Below are 9,759 nucleotides of genomic sequence, written 5' to 3' on the forward strand. Positions count from 1 at the left end.
TTTTTTTTTTTTTGCAGAACCAGGGACCAGCCTGCCTTTATTTATTTATTTATTTATTTATTTTATTCGAGAAGGATCTGGCTGACCAAGTCGCCCAGGCAGGACTAGAACTTGCAAGCCCTGTGACTCAGTCTCCCAGAGGCTGGGATTGCAAGCACACACTACCATGCCCAGCTACAACTACCAATCTTTGGGGAAAAGGAAAGAACTACAAAGACAACAATGAAAAAATTTACTTTTTAGATGTGTTGGCCTTTACTTCTAAGTTTGATTTGGATGCAGAGAAGTCCATGTAATATCAAATGCCCAATGAGCTAAAAACTTTTTTTTAAATAACTGCTTTTTTGCTGAACATGGTGGCACACACCTCTACTCCTACCTATTTAGGAGGTTGAGGCAGAAGGATCACTTGAACTCCTGAGTATGAGACCAGGCTGAGTAAATAAGGAGACTCTGTTTCAAAAATAAAAACAAATGGGGCCCGGGTGATGGCTCAGTAGGATAATCGCTTGACTGGCAAACTCAAGGATCTGAGTTCAATCCCTGATTCCGCAAAAAAAAAAAAAAAAACAATAAAAAAAATAAAAACAAAAGCAAATCCAAATCCTCTTCTTATAATAATAACTGTCAAGGAAAACAAGACATAACAATACCACAAAATATCATTGTGGCCTTAATTCTCACCAAGACTTTGGAAAATGGTCTGTCATAAATCCTGAGACATTTTAGGAAATGTGGGATAAGCTTTGTAACTATTTGCCTTTGTAAGAGCCTCTTCGCCAGAGGGGGGAGAGTCGTAATACCTTGCAAAACCTTTTTTCAGATTTCCAAATGCAGAGTAGCCATGATCAAGGAGGTGGATTACAAAGGATAGGGGGCCGGGGAGATGGCTCAGTGGAATAAGTGCTTCCCTGGCAAGCATAAGGGCTAAGGGCCTGAGTTCAACCCCCTGTTCTGAAAAAAAAAAAAAAAAAAAAAAAGAATAATCAGAAACCTAAATATTTTGAATTAGTGGTAAAGGAGTTTGACTTCAATGCAAAGCCATTCCATATACTGTACATGTTTGTGGCTTAGCTCTTTTGATATAATTAAAAATTTAAATAAGAGTAACACTTAAAAGCACACAAGTGATCATATCTCACTTTCAGAAAAGAAAACATGAGCTCTTCCGCTTCAGTCCGCCATCGAGTGTGTGCTCTCGCCTCCTACCCGCACCATGTCTTCTCACAAGACTTTCAGAATCAAACAATTCCTGGCCAACAAGCAAAAGCAGAATCGCACCATTCCTCAGTGGATTCGTATGAAGACAGGTAATAAAATTAGGTACAACTCCAAGAGGAGACACTGGAGGAAGACCAAGCTAGGACTGTGAGGAGTTGCACGTGAGCTGCAGCACATTTACCCTCTGGGAGGTCACAAGACGATGTAATCTTTTAATCATGGTCAAGACAATACTGAATAAAGCTTTAAAAATAACCATTGCCCGGACAGTGGAATATACTTAATCAGGAATCTTATTTTTTTTTTCCTGTGATCGGTACTATTAAGTCAATAAATTTTTGAAACCTAAAAAAAAAAAAAGAAAACATGAGTAATCCAGATTAAGAAGGTTTCATTTGTTAGACTGCGAATGGTGGCACATGTCTGTAATCCCAGTGCTTGGGAGGCTGAAAACAGGAGGATCGCTATGAGTCCAATCTGTGTAGTGAGATCCTGTAAGACCCTGTACTAAGTACATTTTTTAAAAAAGTTTCATTTTTTCAAACTACTTTGCAAAATTGCTGCAGATTATCTCATTTTTAGAAATATGACACAGAGTGTTAGGATTGGCTTGTTTGTTTTCTTTCTTTGTGCAACTCGAAATGATGATTCACAAGAGACCATTGCCCATATCGATATCGTGGGATGCCATGTAGCTACCACAAATGACAGGAACACAGCTTGTGTCTATACATGTAAATGTGTATACCAAAGGTTGGATGTGGAAAGGAAGAGCTTACAAATTGAATGTATGCCCTGGTGAAACCCTGCAGCAGCACATGCCCATCTAACAGTGCAGGAGCGTGGAAGGGTCAAGGCAAGCAGAAGCTCTCAGGCCTAGTCCCAACTGGGCCTCCCCAGAAGCCTGAGTCTAGATATAAGCAGCTTATCTGCGTTCTCTTAGTCTCCTCATCCAGGAAATGGAGTTCACCTAGACTTGTTCCAGAGCCATTTTCAATGCTAAACCATAGAGATTTCATAGTTCAAACATTTAGAGAGAGTGACATAAATGTAGTTTATTTCTTTTTTCTTTCTTTTTTTTTTGCGGAACCGGGGATTGAACTCAGGCCCTTGCGCTTGCCAGGGAAGCGCTTATTCCACTGAGCCATCTCCCCAGCCCCCCCCCCTTTTTTTGGTAGTTTATTTCTTTCGCCTGCTTTCCTGTACAGTTGTTTGGGTTCATAATAATGTTAGAAAGCCATCTCAGAGCCAGGTATAGTGGCACATGCCTGTGATCTTAGCTACTCAAGAGGCTGAGGCAGAAGGATCTCAAATTTGAGGCCACCCTGGGCTACTTAAAAGACCCTGTCCTACAATAAAATAAAAGGAGTGGGGATCTAGTTCAGAAATCTCTGGGTTGGGGATATAGCTCAGTGGCACAGGCACCTGCCCAGCAAGTGCAAGGGCCTGAGTTCAATTCCTTGTACAAAAAAAAAAAAAGTGTCTGGGACTGGAAATAAATAAATAAAAATAAAGAGAAACTATAACATTAACCAGTAAACAGGAGTCAGTGACAGGTAAGTATAGTACTTTCTTTAAACTTAACTGAGAGGGAAAGGCAATAGGGAGACACTAAAGGTTTTGGAGTAGAAAAGTGACCTAATTAAAGAATCAGCGGGGTGCATTCCGCTTGAAAGGAAGAGCGATTGAAGGCTACTGACAGCGAAGTAGGCATGAGGGGGAAGAATGCAAACTTGGGAGGAGGCAGCTATTTATTCATTTATTTATTTGCCTTTTATTGAGGCCTCCCTTGTGCTAAGTGCAGGGGCAACAAAGATACTTTGAGTACCCAGTGTGCCCTCTGCTCCCTTTCTCAACTCTATTTTCTTCATAGGATTTATCGTCACTTACATTTTCATTTATGTACGGATTCTTTTATTATCTATCTCCCCCTCCAGAACATAATAAGTTCCATGAGGACAGACAGGACCTTGTACACGAATACTCACAGAATAATAAAATAAGCAAACACTATCTTGCGTCTTCTAAACAAGGCCAAACATCTTTTCTGATCCACTTCTATGGCTTTGTAGCTTCCCACTAATTTAGCCCCCGAAGACCTCGCAGACCCTCCCTGCTGTGTCTGTGATAAAATCAACTTAAATGATTCCCATGACTGCCCTGCTTTTCAGCCTGCGACGGAAGTCTTTCCCCATAAATTTTGCTCCCCTTCTGTTCAAAAATTCTTCTTTCTCTGCTGCAAATGAAATGGAAAGAAAGAGATGATGATCTGGGTTCTATTCTCAGTGCTTCCTCCTTCCAGTAGGAATAACCAGTATCTGTTTGTTCATGAATGGAATACTGTAAGTGAATACACTGACCAGCTCTTGTCCTGTAACCACAGTTACAGACTTGGTGGAAGGTAAAAGATGCCAAGCGGCACTCTTGGAGTTGTCAGGGCTAAGGGCAGAAACGAGGGCCTGAGCCAGGGCAGAGGGCTCAGTGTTGTCAGTTGGGCAGAAGCTCTGACAACTGTCTCTTCAAGAATACTCAAATAGGGGCTGGGGAGATGGCTCAGTGGAATAAGCGCTTCCCTGGCAAGCGCAAGGACCTGAGTTCAATCCCCAGTTCCACCAAAAAAAAAAAAGAATACTCAAATCTGTTTCCCTTTAAAATAATACCGTTGGGCCAGGGAGGTAGCTCAGTCACTTCAGTGCCTGCCTGGTAAGCGCAAGGTCCTGAATTCGATCCCCCATACCAGAAAAAAGAAAGAATCATTTGGAAAACACTCCTGGGGGCTGGTGAGATGGCTCAGTGGTCTAAAGCACCTACTTAGAACAAGCTTAGCAAAGCACAGGGACCGCGGTTCAATCCCCCAGCACCACATGCCAGCCAGCCCCGACCCCTGGTGGGCTGAGCTGGCCACACACACACACACACACACACACATAAATAAATTTTTTTTAAAAACACTCCTGGGGGCTAGGGAGATAGCTCAGTGGTCTAAGCAACTTCCTGGCTGGAGTAAGGTCCTGAGTTTGATCCCTGGTACTGAGTTCTGTGCTGGACCCTGGTCCATGGGCATGGTGGTACATACCTGTAATCCTAGCACAGTGGAGGCTGACAGGAGGATCACTATGAGTCTGAACTATCTGAACTGCATAGTGAGACCCTGTATTTTTAAAATACAAATTAAAAAAATACAAAAAAACCCCACTCCTGCCTCAGCCTCTCAAGTGCTGGGATTATGGGTGTGCACTACCACCCCTGGCTAGATACTGTTTTAAAAAAAGATATTGACTGGCTTTTTTTTTTTTTTTTTTTTTAAAGACAGGGTGTTGCTATGTAGTTCAGCCTAGCTTTGAACTCACTATGTATCCTAGGCTGGCTTCAAACTCATGGTGATCCCCCACCTCAGTTTCCCAAGGGCTGGGATGACAGGCATGTGCCACCATGCCTGGCAGTACTGACTGGAGAAACAAGTGTAAAACTGTTAGTTGGAAAGTTAGTATGATTTTGTTTTTAGTTCTGTGGATTGATTGTGTTTACATAATTCAAAAGTATAATCCTGATTATGAGTCCCTGAGTGGTATGTACGGTAGTCACTTTATTGAATGTATATAACAGTCCCACGAAATTTATAAAGAGTACTTCTGTGTAGCTTCAGGAACTAAAAGTAAAATTCACCTGGTACCACAAAATAAAAAAAAAAAAGTTGGCTCAAGTTGGAAATGCCACTCTTCTGTTTGCTTTCTTTGTTTCTTCCTTCCTTCCTTCCTTCCTTCATTTCTCCCTGCCCCTCCAGCTTTCTGGGGGGCACTACTGGGAGTTTGAACCCAGGGTCTTGCTAATTGCTCATTTGCCAGACTCAGCTCAAACTTGGAATTCTCCTGCCTTAACTTCCCTAAGTGCTGGGGTTCCAGGTAGGAGCCGTCACAAGCGACTTCATTCTTCCCTTTCTAGATCTTTCTCCTAGGCTGACCTCATCACCTGCTGGGGCCCTGTTGGTAAGAAACAATTCCTCCTTTTGTTCTGGAGCCTTTCCACTAAATTACTTTTCTTCTGCATCTGCCTCAGACTATTTCCATTTCTTTTTTTGTATGGTTGTTCTTGTTTTGACACTTCCTGCAACAGGACTTGGGACTCCTTGCTTCTCTCCTTATCGTGTATGTGGACAGCTGATGACCCATGCTGTCCCCACTATCTTGGGTTAAGCCTTTCACTCACTTTCTAGGGCACTAATCGCTCAGGTGCCCCAGGAGCTGTGACCTTGCAAAGCCATTGCAAAGCCGTCTCATTACCCTTTTTCCATAGCCTGTACGACACGTTAGAGACTCTGATTAAAAACAACTACAAAAAAATTACCATGGTCCTGTATTTACCGGCACCTAGCACCTCGAGATGTGCTGATGATTTTATCTAATTTTTCCATAGCCCTCTGAGATCAAATCTGAACATAGAGGCCAACAAAGGCTTGATTTGCATGATTATAAAAGAGACCACACACAAAGACAGAGACTGAAGGTGGAGGGCCCGAGTAACCCCACGGCGAAGACCAGGAGCTCTCAGAAAACACTTGGTGGGTGGGGCCAGGGAGATGGCTCAGTAGGATAAGCAAGCGCTTGACTGGCAAATGCAAGGATCTGAGTTCAATCCCCGGTTCCGCCAAAAAAAAAAAAAAAAGAAAACACTTGGTGGAGATCACGCCTTGCCCAGAGCTGAGAAGGACAAGGTATTCAGTTACTCAATGTAGTAACTAAAGATAAAATGATAACGCAAATATTTCCTGTGAAGTCTGTTACATTACTACTGCCCAGGGGATCTTGCCTCCTGGCTCCTGCATAGACCTCTCACCTTGAGGTGGGGCTGGGTTGATTTTTTTTTTTTTTTTTGCCCCCTTGTAGTATTGGAGATTTGAAGGCAGGGATTGCTGAGTTACATTCCCAGCTCTATTTATTTATTTATTTTTGTATTAGGGCTGGCCAGATAGCTCAGTGGACTAAAGCACCTGCTTAGGCAGGCACAGAGACAGGGGTTTGATACCCGACCCAGCGTGCCATGCCGGCCCCACCCCAGGGGCGCACTGAGATGGCGACTGAGACTGAGCGTGGCGGCGCCTGTAATCTCAGTGCTTGAGAGGCTGAAAACAGGAGAATCACTATAGGTCCGAGCTGTAGAGCGAGACCCTGTAGACTCTGTACTAAATACATAAAAAAGAAAGAAAAATTGCTTTTATTTTTATCTTTATGAGGCAAAGTTTCACTATGCACTTCAGGGTGGCCTTGAACTTGAAGCAATCCTCCTACCTCAGCCTCCCGAGTGTTGGGATTGCAGGTGCATGTTCTACCACATTCAGCTATTTCTTTCATTTTGAGATTGGCTCTCACTAAATTGCCCCAGATAGCCTTAAACCTGAGATCTTATAAGGACAAAGTAATCCTGAGATCCTCCTGCTTCAGGCTCCCACATGGTACCATGCTTGGCTCAATGACTTATTTTAGGAAACAGAATATGGCAGCAGACATGCTGTACCTGTTTCAGGCTTGACCCTTAGAAGGGCCTGGAAGCTTCCACACTGATGCTTTTTGGAGGCCTGAGCCACAGTTTTGAAGACGTTCAAGTGGAGAGGGAAGCATCCTGGGCCATGTGTAAGAGGAAGAGGCCCGGCCTTGCCAGCCTCCCTGTGAGGTGACCCCAGGCAGTCCTGAGAAGGGGTGAGATGTGAGTCAGGACCTCCGGCAACAGCTTTGTGGCAGCCAGAGGAGAGCAGCACAAGCGACAGCCAGCCGAGTATCACTGGTCAGCTCATGCTATCACGAGTAAGTTTTTTATAAAGATTTTAAGTCATTAACTTTTTTTTTTTTTTTTTTCTTTGCGGAACCGAGGATTGAACTCAGGCCCTTGCGCTTGCCAGGGAAGCACTTATTCCACTGAGCCATCTCCCCAGCCCTTAAGTCATTAACTTTTAGGGTGGCTTTTACTAAATAGCAATAGATAACCAAAATGCCATATTCACTGTGTGGAAGGTCAGGATTGGAGTCCAATTAGATCACATTAAGTGAAACACTCCAAGAAGGCCTGACCTTCATCCACAGCCATTTTCTCCCTCTGGCCATCACTGAGGTCAGAAAGAAGGAAAGACTCAGGGGAAGCGACACCATTTCCTGGGACAGTGCTGAACCCCAAAAGGACAGCCCTGCCCTGGCCTACCCAGAATGGACACTGGCTGAATCAAGCAGACCTACCTGTTCTCTCTCTCCAAGACTGACTGCAGGTAGGCACAGGTGGCTAAAGATGGAGTAGAGGCACTGGAGGAGCCGCGCCGGGCAGGAGGTCCAAGTACAGCACGCAGGGTCTGACCACTGGGGAAAATGGCCCAGTCAGAGCCTCTCTTCCTAGGCAAGGGAAGGAAAAGGGAAAATAGGAGGGTGTGTGTGTGTGTGTGTGTGTGTGTGTGTGTGTGTGTGTAAATGTCCCCTGTTCTAGACCCCGTACATATTATCTATAAAATCCTTATAACTCTGAAAGGTTGGTATTTTTCTTCCCATATTACCCATGATAAAATTAAGAATTACGTTACTAGATGTGGCAGCACATGGCCATAATCACAACATTTGGGAGGCTGAGGCAGGAGGATCGCTAAGAGTTCAAGGCCAGCCTGAGCTGCACAGAGAGACTGTCCCCAAAAAAATGAGAAAAAAAGAAAGAAAATTAAATGTTAGAGATATTGAGTAACTTGTTCAAGGCCACACAGTAAGTACAGTATTTACTATTAGAGGCTTAGTGAGGGTGGAGGAGTTGCCCTGACAAAAATAAGGAGAGATGATTTGTGATTATGGCACATTGTGAAGTCACTCACACTGTCACCTCAGTGTCTTTCTTTCTTTCTTTTCTTTCTTCTTTCTTTCTTTCTTTCTTTCTTTCTTTCTTTCTTTCTTTCTTTCTTTCTTTCTTCTTTCTCTCTTTTTTTTTTTCCTTAAGTGAAAAACAAAGTCAAATGAAAGTGCTATACCGTTAGAGGCACCCGAGGAAACAGGGCCTTTTTTGTGGCTTAATTATGGAACAGGTGGGAGGAAGGCATCTCTCCCCACTTCAGCAGAAAAGTGGCTGCACACCAGCTGGGGCCAGGGAAATGAGTCCGTGAATGGCCCCTCACTGCCGGGCGAGGCTCCCCATCCCCCACGCGTCCTTGACAGACACAGAAGGGACCCGAGGGCCCGGGGATCTGTCTCCCCCGACGGGTAGTGCCGCCTGCACCATCCAGCGGGCCGGCCAAGTTCAAGTGGCCTGGAGAATTGTGCTACACAAACAGAACATCTCGGACAGAAAACTGTGTTTGTTCCACCCCCACATTCTCCATTCAAGTTCCCAGAAGTTTGCAATTATTCTTAAAAGACATTTCCAGACAGAGCTTACTCAGCTTTGTTTTGTTTCGTATTTTTCACGTCTTTCAGCTTGGCTGACTGTCGTCACCCTAGGCTAGGCTGGTACATTCAGGCCAGTTGAGCACCACCAACCCATTTCCACTCTCCTCGCGTGATTGTTTTGTTGTGGTTGTATTGTTTTCACTTTTCTCCTCCTCCCCCGGATGGGAGGCTCTGTGTACCAACTGGATCTCTGTAGCTTCTTCTTTATTCTTGTCAATTCCGCTCTGCTCCCTCTTGTACTGACCTTGGGCCTGGGGACTTTGACCTCTCGCCTGGCTTTCTGTCACGCTAACTCTTCTGGCTTGGTGTCTGATATTAACTTAGCCAACGCTCTCTACACTAAGTCCAATATTGCAGGATTCTGGAGCCAGTGGGACGTAGGTGGCACGTACTGTCCAAGCCCTGAGCCCTGAGAAGAAAATCTATCTGGGAAAATCAATGCAGAATAGAGGGAAAGGTTTGCCTTCAAACGGCAGCTGCCAGCACTAGCAGCCAAAGCAATGCAGTGGTAAGCAGGTGCTCTGTACCCCTTTCCTTCTAATTCCCGGAGGTTTGGGAAAAATAAAAGAATCTCCTTGGTTACAACTTTGGAAAACAGTTTGGCAGTATCTGCTAAAACTGAACATATGCACGTACTTTTTGCCCAATAATTCTACTCCTAAGCACATACCCAACAAATATGCATACATATGTTCATCAAAAGGCATGCACAAGAATGTACATAGCAGGATGCTGCATCATAGCTAAAAGTTCGAACCAATTCAAATGTCCAATAGCAGCAGAATGGATAAAAAATAGTATATTCAGACAATCCGCTGTACAACAATAAAAAAGAACAAGCTATGATTAGATGCATAGATGAACATTACACACTAGCAAACAAAAAAGCCACACAAGATAATAATAATAATAATAATTGTACATTCTATTTATATGAAATTCTAAAACAAATCATGTCGGGAGTCCAAAAAGCAGTTTTCACTGGGGAGCAGTAGCCAGGTGAGGCATGAGAGGGTTGGGTGCTTTTTGTGTTTTGCTTTGCTTTGTTTTGTTACTGGGAATCAAACTCACAACTTCCCAATTGCCAGGCAGGCGCTGTGTCACTGAGCTGTACCCCCAGCCCCAAGATGTT

The sequence above is a fragment of the Octodon degus genome, unplaced genomic scaffold, assembly GCF_000260255.1.
Source record: "Octodon degus isolate 3935 unplaced genomic scaffold, OctDeg1.0 scaffold00164, whole genome shotgun sequence".
Lineage (NCBI taxonomy): Eukaryota > Metazoa > Chordata > Mammalia > Rodentia > Octodontidae > Octodon > Octodon degus.